This window comes from Helicoverpa armigera, chromosome 12 (assembly GCF_030705265.1).
Source record: "Helicoverpa armigera isolate CAAS_96S chromosome 12, ASM3070526v1, whole genome shotgun sequence".
Lineage (NCBI taxonomy): Eukaryota > Metazoa > Arthropoda > Insecta > Lepidoptera > Noctuidae > Helicoverpa > Helicoverpa armigera.
In genome coordinates, this window is record NC_087131.1 from 8,304,307 (window position 1) to 8,320,121 (window position 15,815).

General features: G+C 36.3%; 1 protein-coding gene across 3 annotated transcripts in view; it reads left to right on the top strand.

The window, feature by feature from the left end:
- The window catches only part of LOC110384040 (uncharacterized), a 51,231-nt gene that overhangs the window by 19,722 nt on the left and 15,694 nt on the right, over positions 1 to 15,815 (top strand). For 2 of the 3 annotated variants that reach the window (XM_049838857.2, XM_064037110.1), the window contains exons 2-3: positions 622 to 829; positions 7,165 to 7,269. The gene's annotated coding sequence lies outside the window, so the exon portion shown is untranslated. The remainder of the gene's footprint in view (positions 1 to 621; positions 830 to 7,164; positions 7,270 to 15,815) is intronic. The other variant, XM_049838858.2, reaches the window with a different exon arrangement.

Genomic DNA, 15,815 nt, shown 5'->3' on the forward strand with positions numbered 1-15,815 from the left:
TGTTGTTTCATCTTCAATTCAATTATTTTTTAACCATCACAGCATCATAGGATGTGATCGTATGTAGACAATTCAGTTGACGAGTGAGCATAAAAAGGTGCACACACTCGCACCGCATTTCATTTGTGACCGCCATCGCTTGTGCGAAGGCGAACAATAAAAATATCACCGACGTTGAAATAAATAAAAAGAGCAGCCGGTCCAGGTGCCGCAAGGGCAGGTGGAATAATTGGCAATTCTTTGTCTCAACCCATACACCAGCTACGAAAACCCACTTAAATGTCTCAAGCCGATGTCTTATTTTCGAAAAAAACGTTACGCATTCTGCATATGACGATTAGATAAAGCTAAGAATTATATCCAGTTTTATGGAAACACAGTAGTAGTAGCACGCAGGATTGTGTTAAAGATTTTCGAGAAGAATTAATTTCGTCTAAAATGGTTTGTCCCGAAGTTAGTAGGCATAGACGCAGGTGGAGGGAATTTGGAATGTGCCGATGATACTTGTGACCTTTGTGTTTTTCACCACGAGGTTTTTTTTTAAATCTTTAAACACAATTGATCACCTAGATGATTTTGATAGTACATACTTAATAACAACGTATTAATTTATTGTTTTAGGTTCTACTGCGTTGCGTATAGCTATCCTTCACATACCAGTGGTGAGGACAGTGAAAACAATTTCTAGGGTATTGGTGAACCGTAGCAACGGTACGTTTTGACAGATCGTGAAACTGGAACTCAGATGCGCACCAGATTAAACATCAGTAATGGTTCGCGGAGTGGTCAGCTTGAGATCTGTGCAAGATAAATCGAGGAAATTTGGAAGGTAACTAATTATCTGATACAGTTAACTGATAATATACGTAAAAGGTAGCTCGAGTTCCAAAAGGATTGAAGTAATTAAAAATAATTATATTTAGTAAATACTAAAGATTAAGAGCTAAATATCTAGTCATAAATAAAATGAGAAACGAACGTATTTTGCGGTAAAGGACGATGGGCGTTTTGGTACCCCGTCCAACAGTGTTGATTTTAGTACCATTGCGTAGGTCTTGGCAAGGCAAAAAATGTTTGCTATGACGACTAGTCCCAAATCCTTGTCCGTTTCGCGTAACATCGACTAATAGAATGTGTAATGTTCATAAGTCATCAACGTATATGTAGTTCTTAAATCCAACTGTATTGAATAAAAACTGGTACTAAAGTAACAAAAAAACAGGAATTTGGCCTTCTTAAAATGTTTGCCTGTCGACTGCTTTAAAAAAAGACTGTGCAAACCTTTGCAGTTCACGCAGAACTAACGTATGTATTTGATGAAAGTCTTTCAGTATTAACAATCAATTAAGGTTGAAAAGTCAGGAGACGATGTTAACATAGTACATATTACGACTCAATCTTGCTCCTCAAGAGGTGCTGAGATAATGATGAATTTCTTCCTAAAAAAAGATATTTATTAGACATAGAAATGTTTTGAACTTTTGTCAAATCAGATGATGATTGTGTTTCCGTAGTATGACTCCATAGACTATTACAACCTTTAGATTATAATAGAGTGTATCTCAAATAATGTAAGATGTCTATTAACTGAGTTTAAAATTATTACACTGACGACATATGCCTGTTAATGAATTTGCATATATGGATGACATACTCGTTTCTATGTCGATTCAATTTTTATCGTTACTCGGATCGGACAGCTAATTGAGGCAAGCCCCATAGTTTTTATTATTCTTCACGTAAATACCTTTCTAATGATATATCATGCGTTACTGTTGGAGCGGGTACCAAATCCCATACAAAGTGCCCATTGTCCTTTACTCCAATCACCTTAGTTGTTTGGCTGCATTGCTAATTTACATTTAACAGCGGCGCAGAATTAATCTGATGGACATCGATAAACACAGTCATTGTATCAGTACATTGCGACTGTCAACGTGAGTGAAATTCCGGAAGGCAGGAATGTGGGTGAGGTAACCCCATTCGGTTTGTGCACATGCGCCATGTTCGCAGCGATTTCTGTTGTAACCCGACCGAATCGAGAAGTGTGCCAGTTACCGTAGTGAGACGCTTACCAAGTTTTTATTTACAACTTGGTTGGATATTAACCTCATTGTGCGAGTAGGTAGCGCAACCCGGTCACTTAGCTAGTACGCATATTATCTCCATTTGCATAGCGCGGACAAGTAGCGGTGTCGACTTACGCGCCACTGCCGTCTATAATGCTGTTGCCTTCAATGTGGAATACAGAATTTATATCATCTGTTGTATAAACAACACTCTTAATTCAGACATATTTATAGACGTAACAGTTCCGTTTCTGGTTCCAAGCTAGTCGATGCACCAAGCGGGTTAATTTCTCCTGTTCAATGTACTCTTGAGATATTTTTCTATTGTTGTCTAATGTGGCATACTTGAAGGTTTCTATGATAATCTGTAGTCTGTCCTACAATTTGTCTTTTTGGAGTCCTGCTTAGTTTGATATATCAATAAATAAATCAAACATAGGTAGGTAATATCCACAACATAAAGAAGATAATAGTAGGTATATGTGTAGCACTTATAAGCAGCGACATTGAACAGAACACGCGATCACAATGGTTATGAATACGTACCCGGACAACGCTGTTATTTGCTTTTGCCTTCCGTCATTGAGGATCATTGCCGTAAATACGGACTTAATACATTTAACTCTTTTGCTTCCGTATTTTTATTAGAAACTAACTACATCTCTGTAAATGAGTAGGAACGTGCTAATTAATTGGCTTTAATCTTTGCATGAACTTTATATTATACCTACTAAAAGGTTTGGTGGCAGTTAGATTAATGTTAGGCAAGGTGCCTAAATTTGTATTTTTTCGTGTTTATGAAAAACGATAAAATGATTGATGGATTTGAGGATCTAAAACTCATTGCATTTCGGTCAGTAAAGTTCGTTGAATCTCCTATATTTAACCGCCCTTACATAACTAGACAGAGCGAAAAGTTTGTTATTGGGTTATTAATAATTCTGATAAAAATAAAGTGGGCACTGTCAATGACGTCATTCGTCATGAAACAACTGCCGTATCCTTGCCGGATTATCGAAACTCTGCTGATTACAAGTCACATATTTGAACTGCGTAATAATCTATTGTGGATCAGCATAACAACGCGTAGAGTTATTTAGTCAAATAAAACAGGAAAAGGAAGCTATAATTGTAAACTAACATTGTAATTCATTGTGTACATTTGCACTTACCAAATCTGGGAATGATTATTGTCATACCTAAATACTTTGCTAAGTAGGTACCTACCTGACAAAGCTATATGGATACATTAATTTTGCTCTCTTGAATAATGATGCAGCAGGCATAATTAGGACTAAGGCATTTTCCTTAGGTGTTTCATTCGTTGATTCTAACCTATCGAAAATCCTTACTAGCTTTATGGTCAGAGTTAAATGCTAAGAAGCAGGATTTGTAAATATACATGTTGAGTTTATTAGTTTGCTTAACTTCTATTGAATATTTTAAAAAATACTTAAAGAAAAACTGAAAAGTCAAAGACTTCAACGTAAGAAGTCAATGAAAAGTTCCTATGTAGGTAAGTACTGAAAATAGTAAAATTTTAGCTAAAAGTTAATAAATTTTCTTAATGGAGTTAAGCTTTTATTTAGAGGGGTTTTAAAAAACATGCTTAATAATTACCTATCTGAAAAAAAAAACGATGATTGGTGATTCACAGCATTTTCAGAACCGATTCAGAGTTACAAAAAATATCTACAACTTGATCAACTAGGTAAATCTTATTATATTGTAAGTGTAGGTAAAACAGATGGCTACGTAACATACTGTTGACCTTAGCCGATAAACCTATAGGTTTCATTTCATCTTCACGCGCATAGCCTTTTCCATTATGACTGAAGTATTAATGTTTTTAATTAGTTCTTAATCGGGTCAGGTTCACATTGTGTCAATACTATGTACCTTGAAAATGTCCGCTAAGTACATAATGTGCTGTTCGTCACAGTATTGGCGTCCTTGTCACACTACCGCTTGTGCATGTGTGTGTTGCGACGCCGCGCCGATTGTTATTGTCAAGTATGTGTAAACAAAACCGAATCATGCGCCGCCGCCGACGTCGATGTGACAGCGACGAGCTATCGTATAAATCAAATTACTTACATAACTAAACATTTTTAATGTTATGTTAATTTATGTGAAATGATTTGTCATTATTGTGCTAATAAACAATTTATCAAACTGTTAAATCGTTACGGAATTTCCAAGTTACATATTAAGTGCCTGTATATATAGGTACCTAAGTAACCAACATATTAAATGTTCCATCCGTTAATAAAAATTACACTCATCCTGACGGATCTGACTATGGAGGTAACATTTGTATCATGAATTAAATAATGGACCCAAGTAGAGCAGACTATGTAGTAACCGTATGAGGTCATAATTGGTTATTTGGAAACATTCTGGTTATCATGACTCACCAAATTCAAGGTACGGGGACATCAAAGAACGACCGTATGCTAACTTAGTCACACACACAATAAACAAATCGTAAATTATAAGATTGTGTTATTGATTTAACTACTTATTAATGCAAACCTATGTGGTCTTCTTGTTACTAGAGATCAATGATGACGATGACAGCTAATTTGATTAAAATAAAGTGACGAATTTAAGGTGCTTGCTTTGCTTAGAAAACTATAAGGAAAACAATGAGCTTTGCGTATCAACATGTTAATGAACTTCAATGTGAGGGTCGCACGTATTATCTTTGAATGGATGATGAGTAAGTGGTAATATAATTTGAAAAACTTCGTCCCAGACAGGAACGTTTTTCCTTCCTTAACAGAAAAAAAACCTGATGCATTGGTCTAAGGATTACGAGTACCTAAGGAATGCAACTCGTACAAGTGATTTTTTTTTATACAATTAAAACAATTTAATAGAAAATAGGTTGATACACTTACGATACGCAGTAATGTTTTTTTCACGTAAAAAATACTGAATAGATTTAAATATACAGTAAACGAGCCCATATCTAATAAAGCGTACACCTATCTAAATAACACGCTACTTTTTATCTGAGTGCAGGAAGTGGAATAGCATGACAAAACCTCGCTCACTAACTAAAACTCACAACTAGACTAAAAATTCGAATGCTAATACGCATTTGTCTATAAGCGTGTAGGTACTTGGGCTCTGAAGACGAGAAGTAGAAGATTGTCATGGTATAGGCATGGGCATGTAGTGAGGAGGTATGATACGCTGTGCTTAGTATGAATTTAGATGGATGGAGAGGAAGAGGAAGACCTAAGAAGAGATGGATGGATTGCCTGAAAGATGATATGAATAGGAAGGGAGTGAGTGTCAGTAAGACGAGTGACAGGCGAAAATGGAAGAGAATGACATATTGCGCCGATCCCAAATAAAATTGGGAACAGGGCAGGAGGAAGAAGAGTGTAGGTATTTGCGCTCTGAATTTAGGCACCTTACTACGAGTGTGTATGTGTCACTAAAATGAGTCTTTCCAAAACCGCAGAGATAGGTACCTAAGTCAGCGTTTTTTGAGCTAGGCTAATGACGAATCGGTTTTTGAAAAAGAGGAAAGGACGCATATTATGCATTATGCGTAATCGTCTTACCGCATATACATATGTAATAGTAATTATGGTGTAATTTAACTGGACGCCTAATTACTAAACTACACACCAAGTAGGTACCTACTGGACTGGAAGAGGTGGTTCCGCCACAATACTGTTTTGCCCTATGGTCTTCTAGGAAATAAAACTCTTCATGGACTAAAATTTTAGTAGAATTATATTTGTGATGTTTGAGATATCCAATTAATGTGCAGGCAGATAATAAAACTGTTCTCACAGAACGTGCTAAATGCTTCCCAAATGCAGGAATGATAGTGGCAGACTACTGCTTATCGTCTACTTGTTACTGGCTTATAAAAATACCTAAGCGGTTATCCGTTTAAAAAAATTATTGCAAAACTGCCCGAAATTAGTCATTAAGTAGTTGTGTTCGCAGCTTACGACTACCTAAAGTATCGTCAAATACGTTATCAGTGCCTAATTGTTCATGCTCTTATTTTTCCATCACGAAAAAAAATATTGAAAAATACTTACCTAATGATATAATTTACCTAATTGCCCAGCAGTGGGACAGCATAGGATAATTAAAAAAAAAAGATATAAAAAACAATCTACCTAATTTACGGTATTCTCTAATCTAGACTAATATAATACGAATTGCCTCTATTCATTAGCGTGTAAAAATAAACAAATTGGCGTGCACATAAAATTACCGATAGCAAATACACTGACAGCTGACATACCTCCACTGGTGGATTTTCAAAAATCTATCGCAAAATTCGGGGATTTACGCCAAATGTCCGGGTTTTTTTAATGTTTGTCCGGATTTGGCGAAATTCGAGATGGCCCTATCCGGGAGTAGTCAATTGTGTCTCTAGCGTTGTCGATTGAAAAAACCGAGCGGAAAATTCGCCAGTATGAAAGCGCTACTTAGAATAGTGCTTCACAACTGGTACTGAATTCGTAATAAGTAGGCAAGCGATGACTGCCTAAGCCTAGACACCTACCTGCCTGCATTCGACGAAAACGTCCAAAAATTAAGACAGAAGGAACTCTGCGTATCAGAAGATCCTTCAAAACGTAATTAAAGTGAAAGGTAAATACCGCATCTAACCGCAGTCTGAAAAACATTGCTAATTATTCCTACAATACCAAGTTCAATGCCGAGGTTATAACTGGGGTTTTCCTTTTAAATACATTCCCAGTTAAAACCAGCACGATGCCCAATTCACAGAAACTTTGACACTTCTTATCAACGATATGCTAGTCAGAGATGGGTAGGTAACAGTTATGGGTTTTCCCATCATTGCTTTGTTTTCAACCCAGACACAGCAAGTGATTACAATGATTTAAGATTGTTTAGTTATTATTATTGACTGATATAATCCACGACTATTTAAACCAAGTAATAATGGACGTGTTAAAGTATAGATTTACATTAATACCTACATTAAATATATTTAAAAAAAAAGTACCTGTCTCGACAAGTCACGTGAAAACTGAAGCTAAAAATATGTAAGTAAAAAAGCACCTACTTACATACTTCCTATTGATTTCAGATACCTACGAGATTAGCAATTTTACCTACATGTTCAAGGTGCCTACTGAGCGTAAAGGAAAGCGCACCCACAATATCCTGCTTCCTACAGATTTTACTGCAGATTGTAAGTATTTACCTACTACCTATCTTCGGAACCTAAGAAAAAATACTAGGTACGTATCTACCTACTTAGGACCTACCTACTTATAGTTATGGCATAAATATTTGGTTGCACTTGATTGCAATTTGACAAGAATGCTTTTGCATTGTCGTTGATGTTTGGTTTATATCCCTAACAAATGATAATGACGAATCCTTTACAGACCTTTTCACACTGGCGGATTTTCCGAGCGGAAAAAACCACCTCAGTTTGCAAATATTTGACAACTACCCGTAAAAGAGGACGTTAATAACAGTTCCCGTAAAAACTGAAAGGAGTTGCGCGACAAATCCACCAGTGTGGAGTGGCTCTAGGTATTTACCTACTGCACGTATTTTCATTTCACCACCTTTAGAAATATGGCTTTCGACAGTTCGGCGCCATATCCGCTCCTGCTATGACAAGGAGAGGTCAATTAAGAGTTCATTGAATTAACGAACATGAATTTTAATTACATTGTTTATGTCCTAATCATATTTATTGGAATGCGTTTACTCGGTAACACGCCTTCTATTCCTAAAACTATTTATAAGAGTCTACGTTTTAGCAGATCAGCATCCTAAGCAATTCGCCGTAATTCTTTGGAAAAAATAGATTACTTAGGTATGTAATAAAATGACCTTAATTACCTGGTATTTGGCATTAAATCCAATGAATTACTGATACAGACACAATAGCTATTTAATTACATACCTATTATATTATTTGTTTACAAAATCGTACAACTGAAAAGAAAAACTTCGAAATATCTACTTACCTATTTAATCTAGGTAGTATGAGTTCTAAATCTAACTGTTAGTGTATTAATAGTTCCTGAATTAACTAATGCAAATCCAGCCCCTATTATTATCGATAATTAAGCTAAACAATAGGCGCTATCGATACCTACCTGTTCAGAATTTTACCCGATTAGCGGTAGAAGACCTATGTACGACTAGGTAGGTACTTGGTGAGTAGGTATACTAGGTATATTCACCTAACTAAAAACTATTTAGAAGATTATCAACATAAAATCAACGATGTTGTGCAGGTGCTTATCCTCTTTCTAACAATTGTTGTCACTCCTAACCAGACAGCTGTATAATCAGGATTTTTCACGGTTTGATTGGCACGTGACCTCTGCAACCCAATTAACTTGTGGGGGCAATGATAATACCGGTTAGACCTGTTTCCAGACTTTCGTGATCCTGACTATGTTGACAGCTTAAAATGCTCTCTGAACCAAAGAAAAATCTTGAATTGAAAAGAACGAATGGTGGGTCTAGATCTATTTCTTCTGCAGATAAACTCCATCCAAAGGTTGGCAGGTGGGAATTGCTCTCTAGCGGTAAGACCGCCAATTGTACTTAGATTTAGGAATGTTTGTAATTTCCAGTTTACAATAAAAGCAATATCTACCAAAGTTAAATTATAATCCCACATAGGCATCTACCTTCTTTAATTTGATTATGTGTTCGTCACAATACCACGTATGAGTGCCTTGTTTGTGCTTTGTAACAGTGATTACGTGAGCTTAGTCAAGTTGCGAAAGCACAGTTCGCACTGAAACGAATGTAGCGCGAGTCGAACAGGAAGCCGAATGCGCGGTACTATTGACGAGTTATGTGTTACTGGATGTAACTCTAGAACAAAAATAATTGTTCAAATTAGGATTACTTTCAAAAATACTGCCTATGTTGTGAGTGTTAATTCAAGTTCTCGTGTTCAGGTAAATTTTCCTAAGTAAAACTTAAAGCTGAGACACACGAAAAATTGGGTAAGGAACCTTAGAACGTAGGTAACATCTGCTTTAGAAGTAGAAAATTCTACATTCATTTACACTGAAACGACAACCAATAAGCGTTGCTTGTTACCGACACATCTAGTGTACATAACTCTCGGTGCATTTGGTAAGACGCTCAGTGAAAGTGATTGCGCGGATGTCGCGTGCGACGGCGCAGGCGCACCCGCCGACCTTGCCATATAGGCGGCGCGCGCGACGCATCGCGTAGTGCGTAGCTACCGGTTGGACATCATGCGAGGCTAAGCAGAGATTCAGGGTCTTTTAATGATCGGTGGCAAAAATATTGGTCGTCAAAAATTTTCAAAAACAGTACTTTCAGGAAAAAGGAAAAATTAGGTGCAATACCTACTTACCTACAACCTAGTAGTGAAATAAAGAGGTATCTAAGTCTTACTCTATCGCTTGAGGGTAGCGAGTGACATAGGTACCTATATTTTTCCGTAACTCCAAATATTATGGGACTACTAATATACTCAGGTAGATTTTGTTCCGATATGCTATTATTGACGAATAGATACTTATTAGTTGCACCGGTGTTCAGTGGCGGGTCAACCTGAATCCTGACTGAACGTAACTTTATACGCTCAGGCGTGCACCACTTACCTTGATACAGTTTTTGCTTATTTTTCCATAATCAATACGTCAGTTGTCGTGTTGCCTCAGCCCGGCAAAGCGACCACACATGGACACCACCCGTTATTAATTTCCCTTTGAAATTAAGTAAACACTTTAATATGGGTTAAACTAGCACTTTTCCAGAAGCATACATTAAACTGTGTACCTTAATATATACTACATAGTAGGTTTTCAAAAAGAGTTAAGCCGATAAATGACTCTCGCAACTTAGGTACGTGTTAATCACAGTGTCTATCGAGAACTTCACGGATCTCATGATAATCACGTGACGTGTACCTTTAAAACTAAAGCGTATCGAAATTATTAAATGGGTAACTATGTACTATAGTTCTTTAATTTCATCAGCTTCAGTATAGGGTCTAAATTATTCTCTTCTTCAGAAAGCAATCAAAGCATTGAAGTACTGGCAATCATCAAGTGTGAATGTATTGGAACCCAGTGTCAACAGTTTTAATTAGTAGGTAGGTTTGAGCAGATGATGCACATGTTAGTTCGCGCATGTGTTGTGCCGGTAGTTATTGTTATAATTGTCCACGCGGTCACGTGCGCCTTCGAGGACACCTCCACTTCCATGAAAAGTGGATTCGTTCATTACTAAACACTAGTTCTACATAACGATAAAACTAGTTGTGAACTAACTAGCATCCAGTTCTAGTTTTCACTTAACCGAAATAACTGGGCATACATTTTGTGCGCTATCGTAAATTCTAGCGATAATGACGTAATGCAGTTTTGTCTAACAGCATTTCGGCAGTTAACCATAAATGTAGCTGGTAATAAAGGTCCAACAGTGAAATATTTCAACAAATCAGATTAGGAGTGTTGCAACACGTTACTATAATGCATTAGGTTAATTTATCGAGTAGACAAGAGACACAGTATTGAGATGGACGCGTATTGGCAAATAAGTGCGCGTTTGTTTGGGGGCCGTCGTGTTAGAACGGGCGACCTCTCGCCTCCGCGGCCCGCGTTCTCCTTACAACTACTAGCATTGAGGCATTTACCTTTCTTAGGTCGGACTTGTCCTCAATACCTACAGGCTAGAAGCGTTGATTTATTACGATGCACGGTATGCCGACTCAATTTAGAGACAAATTTTGTGCAATATGCGCCCAGTCCGCGGTATGTTTACATTCTAGTGCCTGTGTGGCGTCAACATTAGCCCCGTTGGCCTGATATGTCGATTGGTAAATATTTTCTATCTACAAATTGGTCGCAAATATACCTACGTACTTTTATGTGTTATGTCTAATGAGGTAAATTACAGAAATATTAGTTAGATAATGACGCAATCTGGTGAAATTGCAAATATTTACCTAACTGACATTAGACCATGATAAGTAGACGATTTCTGGCTTCAACAATCACTGGCCCATTTTGGCTCTGTTAGGGTTTGCCCAGTACCTCACCATCAAATCAATTAATCTAAGAACTTAAAATTTTAGCCTGAATTGGTAAATTTTCGTTCTGTAACTTAACCAGTTCACCCACGTTGCATGTATTGTTCAAAAATATGTCCAAGGTTATATATAAAAGACCCTGGGCATTACTTGAGTAAGTTTTAGCTCTACAAAGATGTATGATAACGCCCAACAAATGAACTATGGCTAATTAGCACATTTTTTTATAGAGGATTTGTGTGGAATTCTGGCGTAATAATTAGGTAGCTACTAAAATATTTCTATTCATTAGTAATGTGTTTTTATTTATTTATATACCTGCTTCTTATAAGAATTACACACTGATTACGGACGCATAGATTTAGCAGGTCTTGAATTAAGAGGAGAGGGCTTTAAGTCGATCGTAGAGTTCTTGCTACATTTGGTTCCTGGAACAAATACATTAAGTAAGTTAGGTTCTTTAATTCGTGGTTGATATTTATAGGTTATTTACATAAACTGTTTATACAAATTTTAAGTAGGTACTAGTATCGCGTCCATCTATATATTTACTAGATTGGAGAGAACTAATAGGCAGTTGCATCATTGGGTTGCATCCGGTAAGACTGGTAGCGTATCCATAGTTATGAAAATGCTAGGCAGATGATTTGATGCAACAACAAAACCAATTATGATAAAGAACTAATTAAATGTATACTTAATGGTAGGTACTGGGAATCCACGCAGTATCAGTATCACGCAGTATATATATCCATCCAATAAGTAATCACCTATATTTAGCTGGGTAGGTCTCACTGATTTTCATGACTGAATACCTAATAACTAAGTATTCTTTTTTATGAACATTTTATTGAAAAGGAAATTACTACTTACTCCTCCTTACACCAATTAAATATCGTTATTAATGCTTAATTAACGATTAACTGGGCGATTTCACGGATGATTTCATGTCAAATAGGGGTCAGTAGAATTTTCATGTTTCCTAACTAGTTCTAAGTAAGGTAAATAAATGTTAATTGTAATAATACCTAAACGTTTCTCACAAAGTTAATTAACTATCTATTAGACGGATAACTAAAAGAAATTAAGAAAGATGTACCTACCCAGTGACCAGAGTTGCTGAGTTTCTGCAGGTAGTAGAAGCCTTAGTAAAATTATTGGTAATCTCGAAGAAATAACAATTTCAGGAGATCGAGATCACCCTCTAAAATAAATAAACTAATTAACAACTAACTACTCATAATACTCGGAAAAACCAAATCGCTCATACATCGCGGTTTTCCGATTTCCGTTGGAAATCTATGCAAAAAACAGTAATTTGTCGTATTTACGTCAAAACGTCGAAATCGCAGATGTTTAAAGTCAAGGTTGTGTGGTATCGGTGTGGCATCAGTATTGTTATCAGCCTAAGTGACTATTTACTGTAAACAGATTGTATCGGAGGAAGCGATCTTTGTCCTCTTTGAGGCAGTACCTTGTAAACGCGTTGCCGCCTTCCTCGTGGCGTAAAATTTAAGCTGAAGCGGTTACTGAGAAAAACAATGCGTTGAGCTTGGAATGCAGGTTTCATGGTCATTATTGAAATTGTGTTTAATAACATAACGTAATGGGCAATGTATGTAATCGGTTTGTATCATTGGTTTGTATAAAATCGCCACTTTGATGAACAACTGTCATATCAAAACATTAATATTTAAAAGAATACAAATATTCTTATCAATCATTAATGATAGGTACCACGTGCAATGTTTTTTCTTATCACTATTGAATACAAGCTTGACAATGACCTGGATTTTACTATAATCACTGTGATTGAGGTATTTCAGATACAATTTATAAATAGATAGTTATGTGTTACGAATGAGGCAATACAGTTTTCCTGTACCCAAAGGAGAAATCACAGTAGTCGCGTTCTCTTTTGTTTTACATCATCAGTGACGCGGGTGACATTGAACGCTCGACCCGATTAAGCATAAGCAGACGATTCGCGAGGCCGCTTCGCCAATGTCCACGTTGTCCTACTCCGAATTTATTATTCCATCACTATCACCTAATTACACCGTATTATCATTGCATGTCTCTTGTGCAATTGCAATGTAATGGTTCCGTTGAATTAACTATTACAATTAATTTCATCCCATAATTACTTCGAAACGTGGATAATTTCATTTGAAGAGTTTATTTTTTGTGAAGTTCAATTTTCAATACCATGCTATACTTACTTATTTTAATTAGATAATCGATTATCTAGTAATCATGTTAAATACTAAGTTAAACCCATCAAGTTGATTGTAGCCAAGTTTTTATTTACTTACAATGCACTACTAATGCACACAGTACTTAGGTAGATTTAACCTCAAAATAGCAGTCTGCAACGCCCAGTTTTATCGTTAGATAGAAGTAGATACTAGTTAGCCATTAAGCAGTTGTAGTGCTTCTATAGTTCAATTAACGGCACATGACTGTTAAGATAGCGATCTAATGTAGTTATACTTATATATTCGCCAGTATTGAGGTGTAAAGGGTGAGTCGCACGCGACGAAGTAGAACCTGCGACACCGGTTGCGCTCGGACCATTTCTGATGGGCTTCATTGTCGGTCACTCTGTGTGGTGCAAGATGCTAAGTTATTTATACATTGCTTGTAATAGTTTTTTGAAAGGTGAAGAATAAACTGCAAGCATAAAGGGCAAGAAAGATAAGATATTTTATTGATAGCAACCAGTTGAATTTGTTATGTGGGAGTTCCAATTCATTTGAGATATGAGGTATGTTTGATATTAACAGATGAGATATAGCTTCAAGTTAAAGGTCCTCGTTTTTGTAAATAGCTATGCAGTTCATTTCTTTCGTGCACCCACTTAGGTAAGTGGGTACCTACTTACCTATTTGTAGAAAGTTATCGGATACAAAGTTTTCTCCACCTGAGAAATTGTTACTTAGGTAACGCAGTTTCTTGAATATCAATTTAATAAGAGGAATTTATTTTCCTTGAAGTAAATCGCCAAGGATTCAATTTGGAAATCGCGCATCGCTGATAACTTATTTTCAATATTACGGCATATAAACGCTACCGCACGGATACAAGAACATCTTCTGTGCCCTTTTATAGAGATATATTTTACCAATGCTGCATCGTATACCTACAAAATATAAATAAGTTCTGTTTATATAAAATCTGGTAACTTTTCAAGTTGTAAATTGCATAAACGTTAAACGAGAATCTTAAATAGGTAATACCTACTTTGGCCTTTAATAAAGATTTCACTGGAAATTTTCCAATGATAAAGGTTCATTGTAACTAAATATTCCTACAGACTAGAAAGAGGTCAAACTACGACGCGTCGAACGACTTAATTTATAACGTCTACGCCAAATAATAGGTACAATATATCAGAAAATCAGCAAATTGTGATAACATTTAAATAAACAAACGTTCGGTCATTAGGCGCCAAAAAGTCTTAGTTTTGTGCGATATTTATGGCTTTTTTATTCTACATGGCAATGTCATTTACAAGAAAGGACAAATTAGTATTCATACACGTACGAGTGGCTACATAAAATATCAAATATTATACTTAAACAACTGTTACTGACTATTACGCCATTTGTTTTGCAATTTGCTGAACACAATGCTTGTGGTCGGTGGAACGTCTGCTGGATTAGTTCATAGCCACAATGTTACATTTTCAAATTATCTTCACGTTATAGTCTTGATAAGCCTCCTTGGATTTCAATTCACCTATATCTTATTTAATACAAAATATATTTATATTCGTTGAAGATCTATGAAATCAATAAATAGGAAGTTAGTTACTGTCTACTGTGTTAAACGTGTCTTTGTGACTGGGTGTGATTTACTTAGATACCTCTTTATATCTGGCGTTTAAGTTTATTTTCAATAAACGTACGTAATACAAACTTAAAAAGTAGGTGTGCAAACAGTCTTTCTCAATGTAATTTCCACGTGTAGCAGAAAAATAACCGCAAGACTGATTGCAGGTAATTGTAATCCGATAAACACTACCTATTGGTAAAAGAAACTAACTGCCGAGTTTTCATTTGAATCCATCCGAGGAATTGACTTGTGTGGCCAATTATTTGTGAGCACGTTAAAATAGTAACAACAGTATATTATAGTGCTTGTAAATCAATAGGACGATAATGTAAATCGTCTTGATTGTGATCTCGGCTGTCGCGAGCATGATGTCATTTGCCTGTGCGATGAGGCCTCGAGACTGCCTTCTTAGTTTGAGCCACACAGGTAGACACATGAATTTATAATGTCCTAGAATATTGACGAATTCTGCTTTTGCTTTACATAAGTATAAAGTGTGTCAGATTGACATTGTGACTACATTCTCTTTCTATATTTTATATGATTCTATTTATACTTTTATTCTCATTTAATAAAGCTGAAGAGTTTCTTTGTTCGTTCATTTAGACCGATTTGGAACATTTGTATTAGATAGGTAGGTAGGCCATTTATAGAGGAAAGCTATATGTTCCTTATATCCCTGTGCGCGGAGTTGTCCTACTTCCTATGGGATGCGATTGAAAACGTTATAGTCCAGAGTCTGAATTGTCTACAATGAGTACCTAACCTAACCTTTGCCCGTTTCATTTATTTTCGATTTCAGCATCTTTCTTATGCTCAAAGTCGGCGGTTTCTGTTTTGATGGAAAAGATCCT